Raw genomic sequence first — 13844 nt, 5'->3', positions numbered from 1 at the left:
GATGGAGGAAATGGCTGCTCTCCTTGGTCATCCCAGTGATTGAATGTGCTATTTGGTGATACACTAAGCTACCCGCCTCAAACTCAAATGCCTACAGGGGCCAGGCAGGCCACATAAGTGAGCAAGCAGTCCTGACGGCAGCTCTGGCAAAGTGGACTGTCCTCATCCCGCCTAAAGGGAGCACCTGGTCCTCAGCTCCAGCTGACTGTTGACCTGCAAGTCTGGTGTTGCCAGATCTGCAGATCTGTTCTGCTTCAGGAAAAAGAAAACCCAGAGAAATATAAAGGGTAAGATAATTGCTGTTCCTGAAGCTGTTCAGCTTGCGGTGATTATTCCAGTGGCAAAACTCTACTATCCCCCTTTTAGGGAATTGTTTCATTTTTCTCTTATTCCGTGACTCTAAAATGTGATTTGCCAGAAGCTACTTTATCTCCCCCTCCATAATAACTTCTCCAAGGATGGGCACCAAGGATGGGCTGAATGATCCTGGTACCTCACCATCCTGGCCACAATGATTGGTCCAGGGGCTGGGCATGTGGCCCAAGTTGGCCAATCAATATCCTTTCCTGTTTCTTTTGCCTTTTTTAAATTGGAGCTTGGGGGCAAGAGCCTTCTTTTCACTGTGAAGCTGGGACAGTGTCAGCTAAGATATAATCCATGGTCCTGACTCCAGCCTTGTGGAAGAAATCAGCCTGAAGGAATTATGGAAACACCTGGAGATCAGAAATAGAGTCCTGAGGGCAAAGTTTGCAGCCTCAGTTGTCTCAGAGAGAGACTCCCTTCCTGTTCTTTTCAAAGATTGGTTTTGTGAGGATGTTTCCTGATAAACTCTCCCTTTTCGTCTTGCTAATTTGAGTTGAGCTTCTGTCACTTGTAACTCAAAAAACCCTGACAGATATGTGGACTCTGAGGCCAGACTGCTTGGGTTCAATCTGACACCTGCCAGCTGTGTGATCTTGAGAAAGTTCATTAACATCTTTGCCTCAGTTTCCTTGTCTGTAAAATGGGAACACAGGGTTGTTGTGAGGATAAAAAGAGTTAATAAAACATCCAGAACATATGTTGTCATCAAAGTGTGATCAAGTGGCAAAAAATAATTAAATATTTGAGAGGGAGGGACCCAATCTTTCTGCAACTGGACCCAAACTGTCTGTACTTCTGCTCAAAGAAAAATATGAAAACTGCGAGGTGGTTCCTCTTCCATCAGGTTCTTGCCCTTCAAAGAAGGATAGTAACTCTGCATAACAAAGATATTTCTCTTTTCCTTTCCCAAAAAGAAGGAAAAAGGGACTTTATAAAATCAAATTCATGTTACATCAAGAAATTAGAAGGCAAACTAGGCAGGAACTCTATAACAAGGTGAGATTCGTTAACATTCTGAGAGGGATGGAAGGTTGAAGAGAGAGTAGAGTCATTATAAGACATTTAAACACCCACTACAAAGAGAAGTTACTAATGGGTGAGTGTAGGTATAATTTAATGCCTGCATTTATGAGAAAATCCAGGAAATGACAGGCCTGTAATTTTTACTTCAGTAGAGGAGGTAATGGAAATGCTGTTCAGGCTTAGAGCAGCAGAGTGCTGTGAAAGTTGTTATTTAATTAGGAACTGTAAGCACAGATTCAAACAAGGGAAGAATTCTCCTTTTGCATGCAGGAGGTTCAGGCATCCTGAAGAAATGAAGAGGTAGCAGAGAAGTGAGCTACCAACTTTCCTAAGAGGGCCTGTCGGAAACGCAGCCCAGGGCCAGCATCTGGGGTCATGAGTCTAAGGATAGCTCCTCTGCAGGCTGACTTTACCCTCCAGAGCCCTTGGTGCCGGTGGCAACAGAAACAGTGGTCACCTGCAAGAATACAAAGGAGGAGAACAGAGCTGAGCAGGGATTTCCTTGTTTTAGGGACTGAACGGAGAAAGAAAGAGTAAACCAATGTGCGAGGGACTACAGTTTTGATAGGAGAGTCAACTCTGTGAAGGTCTAATGATAAATCATCAAGTTGAGGCCGCAGAGTCAGGGCATGGCATCTCCCCTCCTGGAGATCTTCAGGAAGGGAGGTGATGGCCTTCTGAAGACAGTTCCAGAAGAGTGAGCGAGACTGGTCCATTTAGGGTGGTTTGATGGCTGTTTTGCTCACCTCCACTGCCTCCTCAACACAACACATCACCAACGGTGATGTTGACATTAACAGACTGTCAAGGAAAGTTTCAGCGCGAAATCTCTTTTAAAGACAAATGAGGATTACATGCAAAGTTCATGATGCCGGGGAAGCCCTCTCTGTTAAAGGGTTGGGGAGGCAGGTTAGAAGACTGAGGATGCTCGTGGCTATGTCTGACGTCACTATTTCGCCAAGGAGGGACAGCCTTAAAAAAATGGTTATTTCCAGGTCAGACATTTCCTCTCGGAGGATCAGAAACAGGGAGGCTTGTCAGTCCCAACACTTGTGTCATTCACTTTTATTCGAAAAGGTTTAAAAAAGAAAGTAAATCAGAGACTGACTTGGAGAATCCATGGAGAGTGCATTCCATGGGTCAGTCTAATTGACCCCAAGACAACTTCGTCTGGTCACAAACCCAAGGGCCCCATGACCAAAAGTGTTTCTAGATTGTCTCAGAAGACATCAATCTTAACTCAGAGAGCAGCTGTGTCTCTTAGTGTCTGAAAGCTCGTGCTGCTGTATAGTTGTCAGCTTAATCTGCAGGTTACGCCCACAGGAGGTAGCCAGGTGCAGAGAAGCAAGCTTATTGGAAGCAGATGACACAGATTCTTGTCCCAACTTTGGCTCTGATTCTGGTGACTGTAGGCAAGTCACTTTTCCTGTCTAAGTCAGTTTCCTTTACTATAAACTTGAAGGAATGAAGAGTGGTTGGCTTCTAATGTCCCTTTCAGCATCAAAGTTCTATAAAATAAGTTCTTTCTATGGTAGAAAGAGAAGCTATAGTATGAACCATTGGAAAATGTGTTTTGAGAGAAGCAAATTTAATAATGAAAGACATGTTGACTGAGAAGGACAGATATTGCTGGGGACCAAGGGGAGGAGGAGAAGCCATTGCAGGGAACATGGCGGCAGGGAAAGGAGGCGAGGAGCCTTAAAAAGCAATGTGACAAGAAGGAATTAAGCAAAACAGGGTGCAGAGTCAGTGCAGAGAGCAAGTGAGTTCTACACCAAGCTCTGCTCTGAGGTTCATTCTTCAAAGTCGAGTTGTAGATTCACCTCCTTGAAGCTTGCCCAGGCCAGTCCCACCTACAGCCCTCTGGATGGGTCACACTTCCCCCAGAAACCGTCAGCAGCTCTTCACGGCCTGGAGAATAGAGTCTAAAATCCACAGTCTGTCTCCAAAATTCATTTCCTAACTATGTTTCCAGACCTCTCTCTAACCTGCCTCTGGCAAGGGCTGAATACTGTATCCTTTCTAGGCTGTTCCTGAGCATCCTCCCACTGTTTCCTCCTTCTGGAAAGCCCTTCAGCCCCCTCTCTGCTGGTGGAAATGCCCTTCTCTTTCGAGACCTATGACACCATCCCTGACCCCAGGAGTGTTTGTATCTATCAGGCCCTCCAGGGTTTTCATGAGCCTGTGACACTGCTCGAGACCTGCAGTGGAGGGGAAAAAATAATGAGCTCCAAAATATGAAAACTGAAACACCAAAATATTTTAAAAATGAATTTTGACAACAAAATATCATATTTAATGTGAGAACTGGATGCGTTTTAATATGATTACCATGTCTTAGGGTGGGGCCTTCAAAGGAAAGAGGGCCTGCAGCTTACAGACGTCTCACGAGAGAAGAGCCCTGCTGAAACCCAGGCTTGGAGGGCTCCACTCGCCGTCTTGCTCCTCCAGTACTTTGGAGATAGCCCTATCACACCACTAACCTCACTCTGCTCTGTGTCCGAGTGACCTGTGTCCACTGCTGCCTCCTCTGCTCCTTGAGGGCAGGAATCCTGTCTCCAATGGGGGGTCCCAATTAGCAGCCCATAGGCCAATCAACACGTTTTCCAAATCAGGAGATTGCACCGAATGTCCAGGTTTCTAGCCTCTTTTAAAAATTTAGATGATCTGGCCACCCGCCATCATCTTACCAGGTGGCCGGTGACTGGAGCTGAGCCGGTGGGGCCTGCGGCCTCCTGTTGGCCGAGCCCGCTGGCGCTCACTTCGGCTGTTCCTGTCAGCAGCCCAGCAACTGCAGGTTCTGAGGCTGGGGCCCTCCTGTCTTACTCCTTGTTGTGTTACTCCTCTTTCTTCTCTTCATACCCAGTCCAGTGTCTTGCATTGTGCAGGGGATTCGTATGTATTTGTTCAGCAAATAAGTGATTACCGGCTTTGGGGCTTGATGTCCCCAGAATTCACCATCAAAATCAGACTTCGAGGTACACAAAGCAAACTTTAGCCGTTTACTAATAAAATGACATTATCTTTCCTTTTTCAGCTGGTCGAGGGAAGGAGCCTAATAATAAGCTACGTGGAGTATAATTGGATCATTTTACCGAAAATGATCACAGCAGTAGCAAATTATATCTGTATGATGGATCTCCAGCATTACTGAATTTTTTGTCAAATTTGCAGGCAAATTATTATCTTAACTCCAAAATGATGTATCCAAAGATTTGTTAATGCAAGAGTGTCAGATGCAATGGAAATTCGTAATGAAACATAAACTGGAAGCAAGATGAATGCCTCCCATCTAGAGTTTCTATTTTTCTTTTATCAAACAAAATTAGTCTTTTCCTGTAAATTGGTAAAAATATCCTTTACAAGGTGAGAAATTCAGCTGAAAGGAATGCCAGAGAAGCCTAAGCACTGCTGATCAGAGCTTTAAAACCATCGTTTCAGAAAACTGAAATGTTTTCAAAATTTCAAATTTGCCTCTGAGACCTACAGAGGTCAGGTTTGAAAAACATGTTCAAAAACATTCTGTTCCATAGTCTCAGCTGTGGAATGTAAGGTGTATTTTCCATGATAGTTTGACCTGAATCACACATACACTGTAGACTGGCAAGGCTGGTCTATGTCAATATAGGTGAGCATCTCAGCTTTCCAGCCAGACTCTAAGCTCCTTGAGGGTAGGGACTGTCTCTCACCACTTAGTCTATCTTTACTTCCCTGCCACAGTGCTCTGTGTGTAAGTGGTACCTAAATATTTATGATTACTTGGCTAATAAACACGCCCAACCCATTTGCCATTAAATGCAACAAACCTTCATGCAACACTTTTAGAAAAGTATCAAGCTCTAAAACCTGTGAAGGCCATGGAAAAGTGAGTAGATTTATAAGGAGAACCTTTGCCACAAATAATTCATGCAGGGAGAAAACTAACAGTGGAGAAGAGTACTCACCCCCAATCCTACGGCTGTGTTTCTTTACTATGGTAGTGGAAATGTTACCACCTTGGTAATGGGAAATGAGACTTATGTATTGGCCGATTGCATCAAATCAAATGTAGTTGTTCAGTTTCAGAGATGGGATTTGACCTGTGAAATACTCAAATCAAAGAAATAATGAACAGAATGTAATAGAAATCTGTTGTAGTATTATTTCACAAATCAAGAATATACCCAGTTATTATCCCTTAAGCATGATGTGTATTTCTAACCTTGACCAAAGAGTCACTGAAACCAATAATCGTTGAGGCCCAGCTAGATAAAGGAACACAGTAGATTAGATTATTCTTAAAAAAAATATTTCCTCCTACCCACCTCATCCAATCTCTATGGGAGGAGCGAACTTCCCTGCCCCTTGACTTTAAGTTGGGCCATGCAACTTGCTTTGGCCAATGAGATGTTAGTAGATGGGACTATAAGCAGAGACTTGAGGTGTGATTGAGTGATTGGTTTTACCCACTTGCACTTCTGCCATTGACATGAGAAGAATATGCCATGGGTGGCCAAGGCCCCTCAGTCTGGGCCCTGAGCTGAGATCCGTGAAGCAGAAGGACCTCAGAGATTTTCGTTCACTGAGTGAGCATCCATTTGGGGAGCTTTGTAATGCAGCAGCAACTGACTGATACAGGTGCTCTACCCGCCCAAGGTCGAACAGCTAGTAGATGGTGCTTTATGTGTGTGCCCCAGGAAACCTGACGAATTACAACATCTCAGCTCTCCATCTACAGAGGGGCACACTGGGAAATATTGCCCTTGGGGACTCAGAAGGCCAGTGGTTGGACGGAGAGCGAAGTAGCTATGGGTGTTGATTCTAGAATTCCAGACCTGGGCTGCTGTCACATAGCTGTGCTCTGAGAGAGTCCACGTAGCCTGTTTTGAAAAATTCTAATGTCAAAAAGCTACATGAACAAACCAACGAATTACAGACCCCAAAACTCTCTCTCTGTCTCCCTCCCCACGTCTGTCTCTCTCTTTCCCTCTCCCTCTCTCCCTCTCTTTCAATTTAGGGATGGAGAAAGTGTGGTACAGTTGACAGTACACTGTATACAGAGTCAAGAAAACTACGTTCTGGTGGCTGGCTCTGCCACCATCTCTCTGAGACATTGGCTAAGTTACTTCGCCTCTTGGAGCTTCATTTTCCTCATTGGTAAAGCAGGGTTGGTAATACCACCTGCCTCACAGGGGAATTGAAGGGATTTATGAAATAACAATTCTAAAGTGTTCATGACAGTGTCTGGCTCAAGCTCTGCCTCTGGGGAGAGGCAGATATCTCTTCCTTTTACAACCTCCTGCAGCAGAAAAGGTGACATATTTCCCCACTCTGTCAGGTAAAAATGTGCAGAGCCAGTGGATCCTAGCATCTTCCTGTCAAGAAAATTGGCACATCGCAACCTCCCTGGCTGAGCAAAGCAGGTCACTAGGGTTCTGCTCTTCTCCTGTAAAGGTCCTGTGTTCTTCTAAAACCTCCTGTGAGTTATTCTTAGTAGAAGGGTAAGGGCACTTATCCTCCAATCGGCCTTTTGACTTTGCTTCCTGTTTCACACATCAGGCCTGCCAGGTTTTATGTCTGGAGCCTCAGTCAGGTTTGAACCTCCCTGATCCCCTTCATTCAGCAAACGGGAGCCGTAGGCCGCTGTCACTCTGAGAGTTGCATACCCTCACTACCTGTGAGGCAGACAGAGGCTCCCCACCTTGTCTTCCAGGAGCTCATGATCCCCTGGGGAAAAGACCTCTAATAGGAAGTTATTCTTTATTCAACAGGTATTTATTGAGCACCTACTACCTACCTGGCTCCGCGCCAGGCCCTGGGAATGCTGTGGCAAATGAAATGATGTTTGTGGAGACATTTAGTCTGGAGCAGCTCTGTCCAATGGAAATCTAATGTGAGCCACATATGTCATTCTAAATTTTCTAGTAGCTATAATAAAAACCAACAGGTGAAATTAATTAATTAACAGTGCTCACCAGCGCTGTTAACACTGTTTCCTCCTCTTGCCCCTCCAAGCCAGGGCTTGGTAATGGTCCCTGTCTGGCTTTTCCTCAGTGCTTCACTCTTCCTTCATGGTTCCCATAAGCCCCTCCGCACCTCTGTAAAATGCACCTTCCATAACCTCTCTTCATTCACCCCTCTGAGTGTTCCTGCCTCTTCACATGTGGTCAGGGAGCTCTTTTTGAGCTTTGGCTTGAAGGACAAGGAATCAGCCAAGATGACACCTGGGCAAGCATGCACCAGGCAGAGGGGATGCAGGAGCAAAGGGCTTGCAGAGAGCACTCTAAGTGTGTCACAGGAACAAGAGGAAAGCCAGAGGAACTCGAGGTCAGCAAGAGACAAGAGAGCAGGGAAAGTGAGAGTGGAGGTGTGCGGGGCTCACATGCTGGAGGAAGACTCTGGGGTTTATTCTAAGTATAGTGGGAACCCACTGGAGGATTTGGAGCTGGAGAGCAACATGTATAATTGATGCTTTTAAAATCCATGACCTGTGCCAAGAAAGAAATAAAACAGAGCAGAACAAAACCAAAAACAAATGCCAAAAGGAGGGGGATGCAGAGGAGGAAGAGAATTCCTCTACCCGATCTAGGTCCTTCTGGCTGGCCTAAAAATTAAATTGACATGAGACAGAATAACAGGAGAAAATCAAACAAAGCTTTATAACATGTACACATGGGAGAAACCCAGGAAAACTGAGTAACTCAGCCAGAATGGCGGAGGTTGTCATCTTAAATAGCGCCTTCAGTTAAGACCAAGGAGGGTGTTGGGGCTGGTGTTTTGGGACTTCAAAGGGGAGGAAGGCAATTCACATGGAGATGGAAAAGCAAATGTTTAGTGAACAGAACTTTGATAAGAATGGACTTAGCAAGGACCCTCCTAGTCTGTTTGATGCCCAGAGTTATCTATGGTGATGGCCTGTCCTGGGGACAGGCCTTTTATCTTAAATTCTTTTATGCAGTTGGGGGAAGGTCAAAGTTTCTTTCAGAGTCTTTTGTTCTTAAAAATAATCAAGGCAAGGCAAAGAGATACAGTTTGGGATGGCCAATTCTGATCTCTCACAGGGACATATTAAAAAGTCACAGAAGCCAACCTGAAAGAACTCTCAATCACCAAACTGGAACATTTTCAGCAATAAAATAAATAATGATAGTGTTGGATTATAACCAAAGAGAAAAATACATATTCATGAATCCATACTGACATTAAATAAATGATGAATAAATAAAGGAACAGAGTGGAAAGGCTAACTCTTCTTTACAGAAGAATTCCAATTAATAAACGGAAAAGGAATGAGGGAAATAGAAAATCACAAGAATCCTTGCTGCAGGTGAGATCCCCTGATGAATGCTAACATTAGTGAGGGAAAGTTGAAGAAGAAATAAGATATTTGCATAGCCTCAAAGTATCTCCCTCCAAATATTTACTAATCATTAATTACTAATAATTTACTAATAATTAATTGATAAAGATTATTAATATTTATTAATTGTTTATGTATTAGTCAATTATATGTGGCTTTAACATATCTCTACAAGTCCTTTGACATGTCTTCCTCCAGGAGGAGGAGCTTACCTCCTCTCTTCTTGATTGTGGGCTGGATTCTGTGACTCTCTTCTAATGCACAGAGTGTGGATGGGGGAAACAGTAACTGTACAGTGGGGAAACATCATCAACACCACATTAACCAAGTGATGGAAGTTAGCAACAGCAGTAATAAGACATGTTGATCTCACCTACCCCCTGATATGATGGCATAAGATGGTCTCCTCTTTTGTGGTGTACTTCCCCAAATCTATAACCTCTGTCTAATCATCAGAAATCATCAGCCAAATTCAAATTGAGGGGCAGCCTACAAAATACCTGACTGGTACTCTTCAAAGTGTCAAAGTCATGCAGGACAAGAAAAGACTGAGGAAGTGTCACAGATTAGCAGAGATTAAGGAGACATGATGACTAAATGCCGTGTAGTGTCCTGAATTGGATTCTGGAACAGAAAAAAGAAATCCGAATAAAGTCTGTAATTTAGTCAATAGCATTGCATCAATACTAATTTTTTAGTTTTGATCATTGTACTCTGGTTATGTAACATTAATATTGGGGGAGGCTGGATGAAAAGTATATGTAAACTCTGCTATCTTTGGAACTCTTCTATAAGTCTACAATCATTTCAAATAAAAAGTTAAGTTAAAAAAAAATACATGGGGGCCGGCCCCATGGCTTAGCAGTTAAGTGCGCGCCCTCCGCTACTGGCGGCCCAGGTTTGGATCCCGGGCGCGCACTGACACACCGCTGCTCCGGCCATGCTAAGGCCGTGTCCCACATACAGCAACTAGAAGGATGTGCAACTATGACATACAACTATCTACTGGGGCTTTGGGGAAAAAAAAGGAGGAGGATTGGCAATAGATGTTAGCTCAGAGCCGGTCTTCCTCAGCAAAAAGAGGAGGATTAGCACGGATGTTAGCTCAGGGCTGATCTTCCTCACAAAAAATTAATTAATTAATTAATTAAATAAAATAAAAAATACATGGTTGTATTAGCCAGGGTTCTCCAGAGAAACAGAACAAATAGTATATATATATATACACACACGCATACTATCATATATATGTATATATAGAGAGAGAGACTATGAAGAATTGGCTCAACAATGATAGAGGCTGAGCCGTCCCAGGCCTGTAAATCGGAGACTTAGGGAAGCCATTGGTGTAATTTAGTTTGAGTCCAAAGGCCTGAGAACCAGGGGAGCTGGTGGTGTAATCCCTAGTCCAAAGGCAGGAGAAAACCAATGTGTCAGCTCAGCAGCCAGGCAGAGAAGGGTCAAATTCTCCCTTCCTCTTCCTTTTGTTCTGTTCAGGCCCTCAATGGGTTGGATGAGGCCCCTCCACATTGGGGAGGGCAATCTACTTTACTGAGTCCACTGATTCAAATGCTAATCTCATCTGGAAACCCAGAAATGATGTTTAGCCAAATATCTGGGCGCCCTGTAATCCACTCAAGTTGAGATATAAAACTAACTGTGACAATAGTCCAAGATAAAAATACATTAACAGCAAGAAATTTACATTTAGTCATATCCACAAGAGAATCACAGGGAAATTTTAGTAGCATTATTTTTACACCACAGGCACAGGTTATGGTGCTTAAAACCCAACCGTCCCACCAAGGCTGCTTTGGTGCAGAAATCAAGTCAGCACATCCTCAGATCTCTCCTCTCTACCCACACACTCTTCAACACAGGGGCAGAGGGTTGAATCCATCTACATGCACATTCCTCACTCTATACCCCAGCGAGCTGCAGAGGCTCAGGTTTGGCCTCTTTGGGCCTCAGTGGTCCCACCTGTAAAGTGGGAAGTTGGCTTGTGGATCTCTAAGGCCTTTTGTGTTTGAGTACCCAACTCTGTGGGCAGATATACTGGATGATAATCATCTCAAGCCACTGGGGCCAAGCGAAAAGAGCCAGAAAACTTGTTCTACTTCTTGCGTGGTAGGATCACTGTGGTTGGAGGCAGTTATAACAACAGCTGTGAAAATAACTAACACTTGCTAAACTCTGGCTGTGGGCTGGGCCCTATTCTAAGCATTTTACATATATTAATGTACTAAATCCTCAGCACAACTATCATTATCATCAACTCCATTCTATAGATGAGAAAGCTGAGGCACACACAGGCGAACAGAGTGGCGCATTAGTGGTACAGCGAGCCCTTGAGCTCTGTGTTATTATACAGGGGCACAAGTTGTGCTGTGCTGGAAGGAGCAGGATGCGGGCACTGGAAAAGATGATGAAGTCCTGGTGAAGGCAGGGAGAGAGACTGCCTCCTACCCCAACGCCGGGACAGTGCATGCCAGCAGGTGTCTGCCGCTGCTGGACCCAGGACTCCGAGGGGCCACGTTCTCAGGCCAGGCCTGGGTCCCGGCACAGGAGCACACGGAGGAAGGAACGCCTTAACAGCTTGCTCCCTGCAGAAGCAATTTTCTTTCAGCTGCCTCCCCCAGGGACCTTGGGAATATCCATCTCTCACATGATTCTCGCCTACCTCCTCTGTGTCTCCTCCCAGCCTGGCTCCATCTAGATGGGGTGTGCTTAAGCATGCATGCAGCTCACTTATTTTGCTTCCTCTGTTGGTTTTCCAAAAATTACAAAGTGATAAATACTCACTGTAAAAATATTCTAATAGCACAGACATCTACAATGGAGGAAGTGAAAACACCCTCCTTCCCCTGAGCCTCTGTGCCCACCCCCAGATCCCACTCTCTGGGGGCAGTTGCTATAAGCAGGCATTTTGTGAGGATGTGGCACCAAAGTTTTTTTTCTTTTTTTTTTTAATTGATGTTTTAATGGTTTCTAACATTGTGAAATTTTGAGTTGTACATTTTTGTTTGTCCATCACCCCATATATGACTCCCTTCACCCCTTCCCCCCCCCCCCCCCACTGCCCGGGTAACCACAGTCCAGTTTTCTCTGTCCATGTGTTGGTTTATATTCCACATATGAGTGAGATCATACAGTGTTTGTCTTTCTCTTTCTGGCTTATTTCACTTAACATAATACGCTCCAGGCCCATCCATGTTGTTGCAAATGGGACGATTTTGTCTTTTTTTATGGCTGAGTAGTACTCCATTGTATATATATACCACATTTTCTTAATCCAATCGTCAGTCGAGGGACACTTAGGTTGCTTCCACTTCTTGGCTATGGTGAATAATGCTGCAATGAACATAGGGGTGCATAAGCCTCTTTGGATTGTTGATTTCAGGTGCGTTGGATAGATTCCCAGTAGTGGGATGGCTGGATCATAGGGCATCTCTATTTTTAATTCTTTGAGGAATCTCCATACCATTTTCCATAGAGGCTGCACCAGTTTGCATTCCCACCAGCTGTGTATGAGGGTTCCTGTTTCTCCACATCCTCTCCAACATTTGTTGTTTTTTGTCTTGGTGATTATAGCCATTCTAACGGGCGTGAGGTGGTATCTTAGTGTTGTTTTGATTTGCATTTCCCTGATGATTAGTGATGTTGAGCATCTTTTCATGTGGCACCAAAGTTTTTTATGCCCAAAATAGGCCCCATGAGAACCAGGACTGTGTCTGTCTTGCTCACTGTTGTGTTCCCAGGAGAGGGCCTGGGGAGGTGGCCAATCATATTTGTTGAATCTTGGATGAATAAGTGATTTTTTTCTGCAACTTGCTTTTTTTTTTCAAGAAACAGAGCTATCAACCTACTTCATTCTTTTTAAGGACCGCCAAGCATTCCACAATCCAGGTGTACCTGAATGTATTTACTATCTCCTTACGAACAAACACTGGGGTATTTGGCAGTGTTGCTAATGCAAGCATGGTACAGTGAGCCCTCTTTTATATGTGCTAAGGTATGAACGAATGAGCACTTCAGTAACGGAGAGTCCCTGCAGTGGAATTGCTGAGTCAAAGGGTGCTCAGAGTTCAAATCCTGTCCTAGAGATGTCAAAGGACCCCATGGAAGTTGGTCAGAGGGTGCAGGAGGGCTGCAGTGTTTTCAAGGCCACAGCCACTCCTGGCGGGGTTAAATCAGCATCTCCCTGCTCAGGCTTGGGTTTGGGCTCAAAGGAGAGCCAGTTTCTCCTCCAGGGCCGCAGCCAAGGAAACTCACTCTGGCGACCTGCAGGTGGCTGCATAGGGCAGACAAGTGTCTCTCTACCTGGACATTTAGGAGTGGTTCTTGTAACTCTTACTCTAAGTGTTTGTGATTTTCAAAATACCTTCACCTGATTAGCTTCCCTGATCTTACCATCCCCATGAGGCAGACTGGAAAGCCAACGTCATCCCCATTTTACAGGGGAGGTGACTGACAACCCCAGGTCACAACTCATCAGCAGGAGTAAAAGCAACTGTGCTCAGGGACTAGCAGGGGGACAACTGGAACCTATTGTTTTCCTAGAGCAACTCTTTAAGGGTGAAAATATCTTCAGGGTATTTAATAGGCACCTTGTCTTAGGAAGAAAAGAGAGTATTTGACATCTATGTGGTGTCAAATTTGTAATAACTTCTGTTGGCCCCAAATGAGGAGGCCTCCAAACAGCTTCTCGAAAGGTATCGCACAGTTGGAGAAGCGACTTCAGAAAATAGAAAGAAGGCTGCAGAGATCCCAATAAGAAGTGAATGTCCTATGGGTCTTCTCAGCTTGGGGCTTAGGGCAGTTAAAGTATCGCCTCATATAAAGGGACCACTGATGGTTCAAAAATTATTTAATTTTGTCGGGTTGGTTCTCCATTCAGTTAAATCAATTCATTTAAGTGTCCTTAAATGAAGATGAAAACCAGATGGTCTCATGACAAGACCCACAGCAACAACAAGAAACGTGCTTGCAATGGACATCGTTTTGGATTGATGTCTGGGGAGCTCTCCCTCATTCTTCATCCGGGAGAACTCCTCAGAGTCAACCCCAGGGTTTTTGCAGGAGCGATCAGCAAAGAGGCCACCCCCTGCCCAGGGTCGCT

This window comes from Diceros bicornis, chromosome 32 (assembly GCF_020826845.1).
Source record: "Diceros bicornis minor isolate mBicDic1 chromosome 32, mDicBic1.mat.cur, whole genome shotgun sequence".
Taxonomy (NCBI): domain Eukaryota; kingdom Metazoa; phylum Chordata; class Mammalia; order Perissodactyla; family Rhinocerotidae; genus Diceros; species Diceros bicornis.
The sequence above is the reverse complement of the archived record's forward strand: the minus strand, read 5'-3'. Positions refer to the sequence as shown.